This window comes from Acartia tonsa, chromosome 13 (genome assembly GCF_053477335.1).
Source record: "Acartia tonsa isolate MP-2025a chromosome 13, ASM5347733v1, whole genome shotgun sequence".
NCBI classification, from domain to species: domain Eukaryota; kingdom Metazoa; phylum Arthropoda; class Copepoda; order Calanoida; family Acartiidae; genus Acartia; species Acartia tonsa.
Genome location: NC_137272.1, coordinates 16,198,253 through 16,216,104, shown reverse-complemented (window position 1 = coordinate 16,216,104; position 17,852 = coordinate 16,198,253). Strand labels below are relative to the sequence as shown.

Sequence of the window (17,852 nt, the reverse complement as noted above, 5' to 3'; positions counted from 1 at the left end):
CTTCCATTCAAAATAAATGCTGGAATAAAAAATATTTTTTAACAAAGGACCAAGGAAATCTTCAGCAAAAAAAAATGGGGGGGGATTTTTTTGTTTTTGGGGGGGTTGGGGGTGTCCCACCCCCCAAGAAAATAGCTTAAAACCACTACAGGACCAATAGGTATATACCCTGAAGAGTAGAATCCGATCGGTTCAGTGGTTACCGAGATCTTAAGCTTCAGACGGACAGACGGACGGACGGACGGACAGACATCAAGCTACTTTGTATTATAGATTAGTCGCAACCTAAATTACCTTTTTCATCTTACAACAAATAATTTTGGGTTATTTTTATTAGATTTAAAAATTATAAAACCACGAAACCTTTCCAGGTTACTTCGAATTGGTCAAACTCTTCAAATACTCAGTCTATTATGATTAAACAAAAACATGACTTTTTAAATTAGGATATTTGGATTTTTGGAATACTGATTCCTAGGACAGCAAAGTATAATATTATAAACGAAGTATCTCTGTAATCAAGTCCTAAAATTGTAAATATGTCCTTTAAACAGTATAATGTATTTAACAGTTTTGCAACAAATTTACGTACAATTTTGTTAATACTTATACATTTGTATTCTGAATATTAAGTTTTGATACTCTACAAGATTTAATGTTCGTTTGTCTTACCACTTCAGAGCTTGTTGTTTCTGCGCTACTTTTGGACAAAATTATCCCTGTTTATATTTGTATAAATTTATATTGTAATATTTTGACATGTTCAAATACACAATTCAATAAGGTGGGCATACACTTCCGAATATGTAATTATGTGCCACAATAGAGGGATCTTAAATGATAAGACAATGGACGATAAATTTATGTACACCCCCTATAATGATAGACAAAATTACCTCTTTTATAGATTAATACTATTAAGTGAAATGTTTGGACGCTCAACAGAATGAACCAATCAATCAAAATTTAAGAAAAAAAACACAAAGTTTCTAGACCCACAAACAAGAAAAGAGACTGTAAAGCTTGGGTACATGTGTAATTAACAGTACAATATCTCCTCCCTTCCTGATCACAATGCCATTTCATGGAAAATCTGGATATATTACAACAGCACAAGCAACCCCTTACTTTTGCTTTACCTTCAACATTAAACACCCCATGTTATTAAGTTGATATTGTGTCTTTAAAGTAGTGAAGTTTATTTATAGATCACTTTGTCTGTCCGTCCGTCTGTCAGGCAGTCAGGGAAATGTGATTTTTAAGATAGTCAGGTGAAATTTTCAGTAAAGATTTCCATGACCTGTGCACATCTGTTCTATAAACTATTTTTTAACTTGTCTGTCTTTTAGGCAATAATGCTTCTAAAGACAAAAATACTTATTTTTTAAGGTTTTGTGATCATTTTTCTCTTTATATTCTCTCTATTCCATTTTCTGTTTTTAAGACATCTGTTATATAACTCACTTTGTCCGTTTGTCCATCCATGTTTTTTTCATGGTGCTTTGCTACATATGGATATTGCCATCCTTGCTTTTCGACTATGGTATTATAACCTCTTGAGGACGGGATACACCTTAAGGTGTTATTTTGGTGTAACTCTGTACCAAATTTTTGCCAATAGTCCTACAGACAAACATCCTTTTATTGCACGACCGTTGTCTGAGAAGTCCTAACTGTGTATGGTGATGAGTTGCGCCTGTTTTTGACCAAGGCATTCCCCCATACTCTAGCAATTTATGTCGCACACCTGACATAGCAGCAGTAGGAACCATTATAAATTGTTGTGTCTTTTTAGTAGCGAAGCTTTTCTACAGATCACTTTGTCTGTCCGTCCACCAGTCAGTCAGTCAGTCAGTCCGTTATGCTTTCTTTTCTTAAGACACCTGTTATATAACCCACTTTGTCCGTTTGTCTATCCATTTTTTTATAGCGCTTTGCTACTTATGGATATTATCATCCTTGCTTTTCGACTATGGTATTATAACCTCTTGAGGACGGGATACACCTTAAGGTGTTATTTTGGTGTATCTCTGTACCAAATTTTTGCCACTGAAGTGCATGATTATGCGGCCAATAGCCATACAGACAAACATCCTTATTGCGCCTGTTTTTTACCAAGGCATTCCCCCATACTCTAGCAATTTATGTCGAACACCTGACATAGCAGCAGTATAGTAACCATTTTTAACGTCTTAAGTTATGACGCGGTGTACATCCGAGATTCGAACCAATCACCTTCCCGATAACTACCGGATGTGCTACGTGTTACGCCACATTCGCAAATTGATCTAATTATAATATTTTGCGGAAGTGCACGCACATTATTCAATGCATCACAAGAATAAATTACATTTGAATTGGTTGCGACACGCTACCAGAGTTATGGCTTGTAGAGTGATCGCGCTGAGGAATATCTGGGGATCTCAACGGATATGACATTAGATATTAGAGTAAAACACTAGTGGGGAAAGGGGTTCAGTAACTGTATTTTCCAATCCCAATGACCTTGTGCCGTCTCTCAATTGGGTCTTTGAAAATCAACTAATGGTGGCGGGAATATTAACACAGCCAAGTAGCAGAAAATATTTGCTAGCAGACTAATAAGGTCATTGGAAAAGGTAGTTATCTGTATGTACTGTACATATATATATACTATAGATCTCTTCATTAGATGATAGATTGATTTACATCGCCAATGACGATTGCCAAATTCTATCTTAATCAACCCCTTTTTAGATCAGAAAATAATTGGTTGAAAAGTTTCGAGACTACTAGAGTAGTTAGAACCAATCAAGATTTTATAAATGTAATAAGTATCCAAAGTTACTTTTGAGTCAACGAATGAGAGAGCATTGATATAGTCCCTTTCGTAACATCGCCTCTTAAGGAACGTTTCGTAGTAATTTCACAGTAGGTTTTCTCCTATTTCTAGCCTTTGCGGGGGGGCTCCAACAAAATTTCTCTAAAACACAGTAAAAAAAGTTTTATTCCAAAACACAAATCTAATAAAAAACTTCTTCAGAAAACTCTAATTTTATTGAAATTATAATTTTAAAATATTACACATTTACATTGATACAATTAATTAAATTCCACCCCTTTATACCCTTTCCATATAAACATTAGTTAAGCATCCTTAGGGGGATAAAAGAGTTGTAAAATTGCTTTAAAAATAGTTTTTAAAAAGATTTAAATAAACATTTTAACTACTGCTGTTTTGTCAAATGCATGACATTATAAATAAGGGTAGGTGTGGGTGGGGGGGGGGGAGGGGGGTAATGACTTGGCGCACGAATAGAGTTACTCATTATTGTACACAGTGAGGAATATAGGACTTGAAGATAAAGGTCGTTAAAGTCAAAGTGTTGTACTTTCTACGGGCGATTTCTTTTGGGAGGGTGGTGGTGACCCCCCACTCCCCTCAAAAAAAAGTTCCCAGGATCTAGGAAAAGCTAAATTAGAACCAAAGAAAGAATATTGTTTATCTAAATTGGGAGGGAAAAACTAAACCATCATCCATTGTCCTATCCCTAAATACCTGCAATAAATATATAGTTTTATCTATTCTTTCAATTTAAATGATGTGTAACTAAAAAGGGGTGAAGTTTCATAAAAAAATGTGTTCTGAATGGTTGGGCTAGAAAAAGGCGTGTTTTTTTTCTGGGTCTTTTGGGTCTTTGAAAATAAAAAAATTATGTCATGAATATTAACACAGCCAAGTAGCAGAAAACAATTTGCTAGAAGACGAAAAAAGTCATTGCAAAAGGAGGGGAGGTAGTTATCTGTATATACATCTATACTATAGATCTGTTATTTTAGCAGTTAAAAATGCTAATAGGCCAAGCTTGCAATTTGTCACGCGTCTTGCATAGCAGCGGTGGGAACCAGTTTAAACCTGGTATTGTCAACACATCCAGCCAATGAGCGAACGAGTTTATATAATGAGGTAACCACCTCGCGGTAATTTTGTAACCCAACCACTCAAAAAAAAAAAGATTGTTGTATTTTGTATTTGAATTGGTTTTTCTCTATTCCACTTGAGCATAATTGTGAAACATTTCCAGTGATTAATTTTTATTAAGAATGGACAGAATTGTATCTTCCCTGAAAATTACAAAATAAAAATTAGGCAACCCCCCCCCCCCCCATAGGCGTCCAAGGGGGGGGTAATGGGGCGATTACCTCCCCCAAATGATTTTGGGGGTGCCGTAGGCACCCCCAAATTTTTTTTCATTTTACCCCCCCCATTCAAAATTTACCCCTACCCTGGGGGTGCCGTAGGCACCCCCAACCATTTAGGAGGGGGTATTTACCCCCCCAAAAATTTTACCCCGGGGGTAAATTTTGGGGGGGGTAATTACCCCCCCCAAGCAAATTTTACCCCCGGGGTAAAAATTTTGGGGGGGGTAAAAAAAATTTGCGGCGCGCTTCGCGCGCCATTTTACCCCCCCCAAACACGAATTACCCCCCCCCTAAAAAATTTTTACCCCCCCAAAAATAAAAAGCTTGGACGCCCCTGCCCCCCCCCCCCCCCTATTTTGAAATAAATTGTAAATAAAGGATGGGGGGTAGAAGTAGTTATTGTTTGTTTATAAAACTACGTACCTTCGATTTTAATTTTCTATGGGCGATTTCTCCTAGGAGGGTATGATACCTGGTCCAAAATAATTGAAAACCTTTCCAGGAATTATGATAATCTTCCCAGTTAAGGAGATCCATATTGATCCTGTGATTAGTAAGATCCTTTTGTACAAACAGACAAACTAACAAACAGACAGAGAGTGATCAACCTTTTACTTTATAGATAATAATATTTAAAGTTACTCTATGATACGAGTGCACCTGCCCCTTGTATTAAAATTAATTAGTTATTTATACACGACCAACCATAGCTAATATTTTGCCTAAAAAATATGTTGCAAAAGAACCTTTTTTTGAGACATGATATCTTTTAACTTTCTACCTAGGCTAGGTTAAGTAGGATTTGAAAGATTATAGTTTGAGTTTAGGGTTTCTGAAATTTGAAATAGTAATAGTTATTTCTCGTATCGTATTATAAACGGCTTTCCGCGGATATAGAATGTACAATTATAAGATTAAAACCTGTTTTTTTTAGCCCCGAAGAGCCGAAGGCACCAGCTAAAAAAACTGGTTTTAATCTTATGATTGTACATTTTAATATTCGTAGAAAGCTGGATATAATTCGGTGCTAGACATAGTTTTTCGTATGGTTGAGAACCGGTTCTTATCCACCGGATTCGAATGAATACGAGAAAACCATTATATATTTCTTCGTACCACCCAACCACAATCGTGTGATGCACACCATAGCCTTAAATTTGTCAGGGATCTAAAAGACATAAAAAGGCCGATAAATTGATGTACATCCCCAATGATGATACACAAAATTACTCCTTCTGTAGATTAAAATTAGGGAATGAAACGTTTAAAGTAACACTTAACTTATTAGCAACCAATAATTTAAAGTCCCCAACGAATAAGAAAACATTGTTAAAAAACTTTGGGGACTAGTGTAATAAACAGTCCATTGTCCCCTCTCTCTCTGTAAAGTTGTGTTGTTTGGCATGCACGCCATAGGTACCAGTTTTGTTTGACATGCTTTTTAACCCATTGTAAGTATGTGGCAAATTCTCTTTTTGTTTGGAGGCGTTTTTTTTCTATCACGTTAAATGTGTTCTATTAAGCTTCGAATCCGTAATTACATAGGCAAACTACTCTATAACTAGGTATGTCCGACTGTCCGCATGTCTTTGTGTTACACTGTCAAAACGTGAAAGAGTACTTTAGCTTGATTTTAAATTTTTTATTAAAAGTTTATGTGTTCTGTTATAAAAAGTTAGATCATGGAAAGAAAACGAAGTAGCGGGTTTCGTCGTATTTTCAGAATACCTTTTGATAGGTTATTTTAGTTTAGGTAATGTAAATGTTAATGATTGTCCCGCAGGGTTAGGAAATAGGCCCCGACAGGGGCTAGAAATAGGAGAAGAGCTACTGTGAAAATTCGACGAAACCCGCTACTTCGTTTTCTTTCCATGATTCAAAAAGTTTAGATTTGATATTGGGAAGTTTTTTTTCACCTCAATTTAAAAAAAAATATACTTCATATCTTGCAGTATTATGGACATGAGCCTCCTTGTTTGAAATGAATTATACTAACTAAGTTTAATGAGGGGATTCTCATTGTTTTTTTTTTATTTTATAGAATGCTCTTTTTATTTGTGTTTTCATTGTTATCAAAAGAGCAAAGCTTATCTAAAATTTACTTTTTTTACAAACAAGAAAATTCTATCCTTCTATAATATAAAGTAAAAGCAGTAAAAAACCCCGCCGGGGGTATGATATTTTAACACTTCTTTCTTATTTAGTCTTTTAAAAGGATTCAAAATGCAAGGACATATATTTTTTTAACTCTTATTTTTTACATCTTAATTGGAACTGATGATCTATTTTTATAGAGAAACATATGTATTTCCATCAATAAAAAAAGTTAAAAAATTAAACTGTGTTTATACATATAAAAATCCTTATACTAAAGTAACAGGATGTTTGTTTGTCTGTGTGTGTATCTGTGTGTGTGTCTGTACCGAAGGATCTCGCTAACCGCTGAACCGATCGGGTTCTCCTTAACAGGGTAGCTTCTCATAAGTCCCGGGAAGGTTTATAACTATTTTGGGGGAGGGTACCACCACCCTCCCAAGAGAAATGACAAAAAAATCTAAAATTTTTCAAATTTAGAGGAGACTTCAACGTCAAATAAGGTGGTATCGTACATAAAAAATTAACTTTAACAAACAACAACATTTAAAGTGCCACTAGAGGCCTCTAGGGGCGTAGCCGCTAGTATAATATAAAGTAGTAAGTTATTATTGTCTGTAGCGAAGGATCTTGCTAACCACGGAACAGATAGGGGTCTCCTTTACAGTGAAGCCAGGCCAAGCGGTGGTTTGTAACTATTTACCTCAACCCGTCAAAGATAAATCGCCCCTAGAAAAATGACTTCGAATTTTTTTTACTTAAAAAAATAAATGGTCCTTTAGGGACGTAGCCGCTAGTATATACTATTCTATGACATATTTTTTTTGCCTGAAGCTAAATATCTCAGAAATTACTGAATAATCGTACTTTTCAAGTAAGCTTATAAATTTATTGAGAAGTTTAGGAAGTAAAATGGTATTAGTTATTTATCGCAACGTATTATAAACAGCTGTCCGCGGATATAAAATGTAGAATTATCAAAAACTTGTCTTTTAGCCCCGAGATGCCGAAGGCACTTGCTAAAATATGGTTTTGATCTAATGATTGTACATTTTTATATTCGTAGAAAACTGGATATAATACGATGCTTGACATAATTTTTTTGTATGGTTAAAAACCGGTTCTAATACAGCGAATATCAATCGGTTTCTAATGATTACCAAAAATCTGGAACAAAAACATAACATCCAATATGCTAATGGAATAAAAACTTTAAAGAGGTTAGGTATCTAATGGACAAATTGATAAAAAAAGATGAATTTAAAAAATTAATAAAAATGAATATGCGGTACAAAATTAAGCTTAAAAATAATAATAAAAATTATACTTAAATTTTGTATATTTTGTAAATTTTCTTTCTTAAACTAGAAGATTAAAATCATCGCGAAACCTTTTGTCTAATTTTGGTTGTAAAAAAAAATTATTTTTGAGAAAAGTAATTATTGTTTATAATGTCATATTTATAATAAGCTTTATACAATTAACACCCCAACAGTAAATTTGTAGGGTATTAAGGGCGTTAAGCTTGTGCGTGCTTAAGGGGGGTGTCAACACCCCACCTCAAGATATTAAATTCTTTATATGTCTGCCTTACCCTGTTTTTCTCTTCCTCAAAGTTACACCACCTTGCGAAACCCTGTGCATGCGACTAGCCTTAATTTTTTCTTATAGACCTGAAAGACTACAAAAAAAATATGGATTAACCAAAATTGTTTTATTTGTGATTTGAAAAGCAAAAAAACAAAATATATGCTCATTTTTTCTAGAATAATGAAATCAATAATAATTGAATAAGTCCAGACTCTAATTCTCGTAATATAATAATATATTCGCATAAAAGTGTTAAATTACTAAAAAAATTATTCTGACAAGGTGCCTCGAGTGTGCTCATTAAAAAGACGTGGCTTCAAAAATGCACAGATTTTTGTAAGAAAACCAAAAGGCGTGCACATGATAAATAGGTAGGTGGTGGGGAGAGGGGGGGGAGGGGGGAGAAAGAGTACAGGACACCCACTCATCTGCTCCCTCTCCCCTCAAATCCTTCATGGAATTTTAAAACCTATTCAGATTTTTAAACAGTTTCTGTTAAAATACAAATAGTCTTAAAGAAAAAAAAGTAAAACTGTTCTTTTGACTTTAACAAAGCAAAAGTTACATTTTCAAATTCAAGATACTAAGTTGAATAAGAGTAGTTTGTTTTAAGACAACTTTTTAAAGACACAAATATTCGGCAGCTTACCCCACCTCAAGATGGCGGAGGAAGTTACCGCCGCATCCAGCAAAATGTATGTGTGGTAATACGACACCCATACGGACAGGCCCAATACAGAGTTGCTTCGCTGTGACTTATGATAACAAACCCACCGCACTAATCCTATTATATCACTATCCATCTCATGACCGCTGTTAACCCCGCACCCGGCGGTCAAACTAAGCCTGCCTAAATGTGGGGAGGGGACTTGAACATGCAACTATCACGAGTCCATCATGCACTTATATAATCGGGAGGCACTGCCTCCCCTTTTACCACCGCTGCCCCCACAGCCGTCTACCGTCGGGCGCTAAGCCCTAGCGCCCCACACCCCCTTCAAACCTAACTATTGTCATATTTTTGTTGTATATATATAGTAAACATAACTTGTAAATATTATTCAGTTTAAATATATAATTCTGTATGATTGAATCCTGCTTGTTTGTTTGGTAGAATACTTAAAGGCTAGGGCCCGTTGAATCCGAACTCGTTACCCCGTGGGCCGAGTACGCTCGGCTTACCAGAACTTGGTGTCAGCTGTGAGATCGAGCCTTACAGAACTAGCCTATTCTACCTCTGATTGGACCCTTTGGCAAGTAAGGGGACAATCAGCCGCCAACTGAGAAGCCAACTGACCCGTGAGACGGCCTTTTTAGGTCGAATTTCCATCATTTTGAACGCAATATGTGGGCCTCTGGCCTACGGCAAGCAGATTTAGCCTGCTAAAAGCGCCAGTTAAGACGCTTTGTCCGTGTCGTGTAGGAGTAGCGCTAGGTGCGCAGCCACGGCAACCGGATAATTTAGCTCAGACGGCTACAAAACTGAGTCTAAATTGGCAAGTGTAGCTGGGACAAGCCCCAGGACACCCAGGCCAAACCTACGAGACAGACAGCTGTGTGCTGGTCTCCCTAAGAAGGCAATGTGTGGCTGCGAAGCTTCAGCACACAAGTAAGCCCTACCACTGCGACGGATAGCAAATTTTGAGCCACAGGCACGGCAGGAAGGGACATTCCCTGCCGCTGTCTCCCAGGATTCGAACCCGAGGCGCTGTAGGACGGGCCATTCCCTGCCGCCATTTGTCGGGATTCGAACCAGCGGCGCTGTAGGACGGGTCATTCCCTACCGCCGTCACCCCTCTGAACCTTGCAGGACGGACATTCCCTGCTGCCAGTGCTTCCAGAATCACACCTAGAGCTCCTAGTGATAACAACACATCATTGTGTATAAAAAGTCAACCAAGTGATAAAAAAAAATAATAAATATAAAATTGTTGACCAAGTGATAATTAATAAGCTCTAGTGATTCGAAGCTACAGTCTAAGCCACCATGGTAAGCGATACCACCATAGCTGCGGTGCGGCCACCACCAAAGTTTCTGCCAACCCCAGCCGAACGAGAGGCCCCCTTGTCCCAAGGGCAGGACCTCCACTTCCCCTGCCATATCAGGGTGAGGTTTCCTACTCCTGACCCTGCCCAGCATGTACAGGTTGATGCCATGGTTGATTCTGGCAACCGTGTACCAGGGTCTGCTGTAATTTCTGAGCACCTCATGCACGCGATGGGCGTGCAACGCATGTTGATTCCGGACAACACCCAGATCCTGACTGCTAATGAGGAAGGCCAGCCCCTCCAGGTAATTGGAAAATTAAAAGAGTTATATATGGCAGTTTCACACACTCTTATACTCCATCTATACCACGTGACTGTGGTCCGAAATCTCTCCCACCCTCTGAACTTAGGAGGGTATTTTCTCAAGGAGTTCGGAACTAGGCTCTGTTTCGACATGCAACCACCTTGCTTGTGGGCGCGTGGGGAGTTTATCCCACTCCGTGGCGTCCCCATTGACCGGGAGACAGCCGAGAGAGAGCTAAGCTATGAGGGGCCTCTGCCAGGCCCCCTGCCTGAGCAGCCGCGTGTGGTTGAGAAAGGCACACACTGGGTGGACGCTGAGCTCAACGCACACAAGGGTGCTAACCTGCTAGCCATGGGGTTGCCCCCAGTGCCCAAGGTGCCAAGGGAGAGCCTGCCAACAACGTTTCCTGAGATTGCCAGCCCTCCAGAACCAATCTTCTCCTCCGACATTTTTATCAACGGCCAGCCGTGTCCACCTGGCCCCCTCTACCTGGGACCTCCAGCCAGTCCACCAGCCAAGCCCGAGTCCAGACCCGTCAAGTCGCGGTCTGATGTACCCGGAGCCACACTCAACTCTCAGGCCCCAGCCTCTCCCGGCGCCGTGCCCGTCAAGTCGCGGCCGGACGCCCACGGAGCCAAAGCTGGACCCAGCATTTTGGCCTCTCCCAGCGCCGAGCCCGTCAAATCGTGGCCGGACGCCCCCGGAGCCAAGCCTGGTTCCGACCCGTCAGCCTCTCCAGAAGCCGAGCCCGTCAAGTCGCGGCCGGTGGGTCCCGGAGCCAAGGCTGACCCCTCACCAGCCACGTATAGGCTGAGCGCTGTCACTCCAACTGACGGTCAACCACCCCAGCTCCGCACAGCCAAGCGGGTGGTCCTGCCTGGCCGCGGGGTTATGGCAGTCCCTGTTGAGCTAGTAGGCCATCGCACCAAGGATGCCATTCAACTAGCTGCCCCAGAACAGAGGTTTGGGGAGGACCTTGTTATTCCAGAGGGCCTGTATGCCCACAGGCCTGGCTCTGCCACTGTGTTTAGAGTACTGGTGGTCAATGAGGGGGAGGTGCCCCTCTTGCTGGATGCTGGCCTCCCAGTGGCAGGGGAGCTGGTCAAACCTGACATTCTGGAGGTCTCTGATACGCCTCCCCCGCGTCTCCACTCGGTCCAAGAACCTGCTGAGCCTATAGACATGCAAGAGTTGTGGGAGGCCTTGGAGATGGAAGACAATGAGTTCCTACGCAAGGACCCCTTGCTCAAGAAGGAGGTCTGGACTACGTTGTCAGAGTACAGGGACGTCTTCTCCAATTCTACCCCCGGCTGCACAGATGTGGTTGAATTGCAGCTGCGCCTCAAGCCAGGGACCCAGCCGATCCGCCAGAGATTTAGGGATCTGAACCCGCGGCAAGAGGCTGAACTGGAGAAACAACTGGACACTTGGCTGCAGGAAGGAGTCATAGAGCCGTCGGACTCCGCCTGGAGCAGCCCCCTGGTGCCCATCAAGAAGAAGGACGGGAGCACCCGCTGGGCCGTCGACTACAGGGCCCTCAACAAGTGTCTGGAGCTGGACAGCTACCCCCTGCCTAGGATCCAGCAATTGGTGGAACGAGCTGGCGGGCACCGTGTCTACAGTGCTCTAGACGCGGTGGCCGCATACTACACCATCCGTGTGTCTGAGGATAGCCGGCCCTGCACCGCATTCACCACCCCCAGGGGCTTGTATCAATGGAAAAGGATGCCCTTTGGCCTGGCTACGGCACCGTCGGTCTATTCCAGGTTTATTGCCGGGGTCCTAAACCCACTAGGCACAGCCAACCTCCAGTCATACCTTGACGACGTCCTGACCTTCCACCAGGATACCTGGGCCCACCTGGCCAGGCTCAGAGAGGTCTTGGAAGCCCACCGCAGGGGAGGGATCCGCCTCAAGCCAGCCAAGACCAAGTTGTTCCGGTCCAAGGTGGATTATCTGGGTCACACCCTCAGCCGGGAGGGGATAGCCATGCAAGAGGACTATATTGACCGCATCTTGGACTGGCCAGCCCCTAGCACCCCCAAGGATTTGCTGGCGTTGCTGGGCTTCTTTGGATACTACCGCCTGTTCATCCCAGAGTATGCAGACCTCACATACGAGATGAATCGGCAGAAGACGGCCAAGGCCCTAACCTGGACGCCTGAGATGGAAGCCCAGCTGCTGCAACTCAAGGACAAGTTCCGACAGGCCCCCATCCGAGCGCCGCCCAGGTTTGATTTACCAGCAGTGTTCCAGCTCACCACAGATTTCAGCAGCCGCGCCATCTCTGCCATATTGAGTCAATGCCAGGAGGGCAAGGAGAGGCTGATTGCCGCCGTGGGGCGCAAGACAACCGACCCTGAGACGCGCTACCCGTCCTGGAAGGGAGAGATGGCCGCCATTATCTATGGGATCCGAAAATTCCACGGCATCTTGTCCTACCGCAGCTTCCAGATCAACACTGATTCCTCTGCCCTGCTACAGATGAAATCACTGAACACATCCACAGGGATGGTGGCCCGCTGGCAGGAGGAGCTAGCGGCCTTAGACTTTACCGTCTGCCACAGGCCTGGCACCCAGAATACCAACGCCGACGCCCTCAGCCGCCGGGAAGATGCCAACATGCCAACGGCTAGCGCCGAAGAATTAGCAGAGCAGGCGGAGTATATCCACAACCTGGCCCAGCTAGGGGAGCCCGCAGCTAGCCGGCCTCCTGCCGCCCGACTGGACTCAGCTAGAGTATTGGAAGCCCAGACACAGGACCCCCTCCTGCTCCGTGTCCGCCAATGGGTGGCTGATGGCAAGGCCCCAACCAAGGCTGAGCTGCGTGGCAAGGAACGAGACGAGCAGCAGTACGCCAGCCGCTTCTCAGCCCTGGGGCTTGACGAGCATGGCTGCCTCACCACCACTGACCAGACTCTGACAGGAGAGAGGACAAGATACCTGCTGCCGGCGGCCCTCCAGCAGGATGCGTTCTTTCTAGCCCATGGGACCCCCATGGCTGGGCACTTTGGGATGGACGCAACTATCGCCCGCGTTGCCATGCACTTCTGGTGGCCCAACCTGGCCCGTGACGTCCGCCTGATGGTACAAACCTGCCCTGAGTGTGTCCAGAAAGTTACCAAGGAGAGGCTGAAGCAGGGGATCCACGTGCCCTCCCGCCAGGGGTATCCACAGCAAGTCCTATTCATCGACCTGGTGGGGCCACTGCCAGAGACCCCAGCTGGGAACCGCTACATCCTCACCTGCCAAGATGGATTTAGCCGGTTTGTCAGCCTCTACGCCATCCCCAACAAGCGCACCCTCACGGTGGCTGAAGCCCTGTTGCACCGCCACCTGGCCACGTTCGGGTGCCCCCTGAAGATCCATTCCGACAATGGAATGGAATTTACCGGCCAGGTATTCCAGGAACTGGCCTCCCGGCTCGAGATTGGCCTGACACATCCACCACCCTACAATCCGCAGTCCAACCGAGTGGAGAGGTTTCATAGGACGCTCAACACAGGCATGCGCCTGTTCCTAGACAGAGACGATAACAACTGGGAGCCCCACCTGCCTGCCATCGCCTTTGCCTACAACACCAAGGCCTGTAGATCCACTGGTGTGACCCCGTTCCTGGCCTTCTTTGGGAGAGAGGCCAAACTTCCGGTGGACATGGTGCTACGGCTGCCAGAGACCGAATATGCTTCAGTTCCAGCCAACGTCCAAGCTCTGTTGCAGCGCTACTATGCAGTTTATGATGCCATCCAGCAGAAGGAGGAGGGAGCCATCAGGAGGAGCGCGGCAGCTTACGAAGGCACGGCCAAGTATGAGGTTGGAGACTTGGTCTGGTACCTGGCCCCTCGCCTGGTGCCAGGAAAGGCAGCCAAGATTACCAAGAGATGGACGGGCCCCTGGAAGGTAGTAAGGAAAGCTACAGAAGTCCATTATGTCATCAAACCTGCCTCTCCAGTAGCCAGGATCTCAGAAGTTACCGCGCATGTAGGCCGACTGCGCAAATACACTGGAGATGTGACTGCCCACCAGATCCCAGAAGACATCCAAGTTGACGTGGACGGCGACGAGGATGCCACCGAGCTGCCAGTTGGAGCGGCGGCGCCCGCAGCTAGCAACCCAGGAGAGTTCCCAGTGCACCAGCCAGCCGCAGCCGCCCCACAGCCTAGCGGCCAAGATCGTGACCCAGTGGAGGAAAACCTGCAGGAGCAACCCAACGAACCACCGCCGCCGCCGCCCGCTCCAGAGCCACTCAGAGATGCCATCTGGAACCCTGACGCAGACATGGAGAACCTGCCAGCCAGCAGCGGACCTGTAGGAGAAGAGCCAGCCACTGCGATGGAAGAAGCCGCCCCAGAAGAAGAAGAAGAAGCCATGTGCCCCCTGCTGATGACAGCCATCCCCATCCGGGTAGGAGCTAGGAGGCCAAGCAACCTGAATCAAGCAGGCGCCCCCATGGAAGTCTATGCGCCCTTTGCCATCACCATTCCACCCTTAGGAACCACCAGAATCTGCCTAGGCCTCCGTGTCCAGTTACCAGCCGAGACAGAACTGATCCTGCAGACGAGGCAAAATTTCCAGCGGCGAGGCCTGGCCGTGGCCAACCCACGCCTAGAAGCCAACCAGGAGCTGACAATGCTGATCACCAACCACAGTCAGACCGAGCAACGAGTGTCCCGAGGAGCCTGTGTAGCCCGAGCTGTCCTCCACCGAGCTGTGCCCCAGGGACTGCCTGTCCGGCGCATGAGCCGGCTGTCGTATCCCCAGGTTCAAGGCCTGGTGTCTCAAGAGCCACGCAACCCTTGAAGGGGAGGTTGTGGTAATACGACACCCATACGGACAGGCCCAATACAGAGTTGCTTCGCTGTGACTTATGATAACAAACCCACCGCACTAATCCTATTATATCACTATCCATCTCATGACCGCTGTTAACCCCGCACCCGGCGGTCAAACTAAGCCTGCCTAAATGTGGGGAGGGGACTTGAACATGCAACTATCACGAGTCCATCATGCACTTATATAATCGGGAGGCACTGCCTCCCCTTTTACCACCGCTGCCCCCACAGCCGTCTACCGTCGGGCGCTAAGCCCTAGCGCCCCACACCCCCTTCAAACCTAACTATTGTCATATTTTTGTTGTATATATATAGTAAACATAACTTGTAAATATTATTCAGTTTAAATATATAATTCTGTATGATTGAATCCTGCTTGTTTGTTTGGTAGAATACTTAAAGGCTAGGGCCCGTTGAATCCGAACTCGTTACCCCGTGGGCCGAGTACGCTCGGCTTACCAGATATGTTGTGAAATATCTAAAATAAACATTTTCTGAAAAAATGTTCTAGCTTAAAAAGAATAAGAAAATTGAACATATTAACTGTCCCCCTCTTCCCAATTATCTCAATGAAGTACACCTGTTTGATTCAAGTCTATGGATTTGATTCCAAAGTCATATTTTGCTCCCATCAATCCTTTGTTTTAGGTTCTTTTTTACTTTTCTGAAACTGAAAGTAATTCAGCGGAATCGTAGCATCACCAGATGTATTATAGGAAATGACCATCGAAGCAATAAGTTCAGTTTTTAAAAATAATAATAATTATATTAGGAATAATCATTTGGTTTCAATTAATTTTCTTGGAGGGACTATCCCTCCTCCCCCTTCAAAAAAGACAAAAAAGTTATATTGTTTTCTATAAAAATATTTACGGGATTATATTTTCTTTTTAAACCCGGGCCTCGTATTGGAATGAAATTAAACCACTAGTAGTAGTCAGGAATATAAAGGGATAAGATAATGTCCGAAGAATTGATGTACATCCCCAATGATGATACACAAAATAACCCCTTGTAGTTTACAATTAGTGATTAAAATGTTTGAACACTTGGCCTAATGAACCAACCAATTAATATTCAATAAAAGTCCCCAAAGTTGTTAAGCAAACAAATAAGAAAAAATCTTTTTAAAACTTTGGGGACTAGTGTAATAGAAAGCCCAATGTCCCATCCTTCCCTGAGGAGTAGTACATATGTAATGTGTTTGTATGTATGTATGTACATATGGATTTTTAAAAAAAGTTTATTTTTCAAAACAGCAAAAAATTTCATAGTAGCAAAATAATAGTGTGGTGTGTGTTGTACTTTTTAGGACATCTTCAACTTGAATTAGATTTGCTAGGAAATAGGTTTCCAATTGGCTTTCACGTGGTTTTATTAACTTTTTCAATACAAAATAGCCTAGATCCCGCCCTTTTGATTTTATTTACCAATCCTTCGATGTACGCCTTTTCTCTGGGTGCTACAACTGTCTTGTTTGTCTTGGCCTGTTTGTGGGCCAAGATATTTCCTCTCACATTTCTAGCAAAGTCACAGCTGATTCCAATTTTTAATGTCTTTAACCATGAAGAAGCTAAAGGGTAGGTCCATGGTTAAGTGGGGATAAGACAATGGACGATAAGTAGATATAAATCCTCAATGATAATTTACAAAACTATCCCAACTGTAGATTAAAACAATTGTTCTAAAAGTTATGAAACAACCAATCAAAATTCAATAAAAGTACCCAAAGTTTTTGAGCTAAGGAATTGGTTATACTATGGGGACACAACCAATTTTGTATTATAGGTTTATATTAGATGAGAATTGTATATTGTACATCTGGACGTGCAAGTCTCAGGTTACATATACAGAAATCAGCGGCAACGCGCTCAAAATATATATGGAGGGGATATTTCATTGGAAGAAAAACCATATTTCATCAGTGATTATAAGGGATAAGACAATGGTCGATTAATTGATGTATATACTCCATGATGATACAAAAAACTTACCACTTCTGTAGATTACAATTAGGGGTTAAACCGTTAAGACACTCAACTTCATATACCAACCAATCAAAATTCCATAAAAGTCCCCAGGGTTATCAAGCCAACGTTAAAACATCATTATAAAACTTTAGGTACTAATGTAATAAACCACCATTAAAATTCCTTTTTGTTGATTACAGGTCTATATCATGATGTTAAAATAAAATTCAAATCTCTCAATTCAAATCAGCGGATATTTCAACTAAAGAAAAACTATTTAGTCTACAACCTTTCTGTTACTTTTTTTCAAAATAGTATTAGTTTCTTTGAAGTTTTTTTTAACAACTATAGCAGGTTATTTTTCACTAGTAGGTATATTCCCTGAAGATTAGAGCCCAATCAGTTCAGCGGTTACCGAGATCTTAAGCTTCATACAGACGGACATACAGACATCAAGCTACTTTGTATTATACATAGTTCTTTAAATCAGGGAGAGAATTATCATCTGAAGAAAAAAATGTCTTTGATATCGCCAGTAAAGTTACATTCTGTATAAAAGAGATAGGATGTCTGTATGTGTTGTTCTGTCTATGCCTAAACTTACTTGCAAACCGCTGGACCAAGTTGGTTCTTCTTTATAGGGAAGATTCTTCCCTTTCTTTTAGACAGACAATAGGATCAACCACAAACTGACTTAGGGAGTAGCTTTGATTCTAATTATCCTTTTATAAAAAGTAACAGGATCTTCTGTGTCTGTGTGTTTGTCTGTACCGAAGGATTTTTGTAAGCGCTGAACTGATATGGTTCTTTGAAAAAATGAGCTTCTCCCGTTTTTAAAAACTTTTTCTTTTAATACTATAATTGAAAAGGGGGATCAACTTCCCCCCTCCC

At 43.0% G+C, this 17,852-nt stretch overlaps 1 protein-coding gene across 1 annotated transcript in view; it reads left to right on the top strand.

Annotated features, from left to right (window-relative positions):
• The window catches only part of LOC145304199 (hydroxypyruvate/pyruvate aldolase-like), a 171,047-nt gene that overhangs the window by 123,116 nt on the left and 30,079 nt on the right, over nt 1-17,852 (top strand). The window lies entirely within an intron of this gene.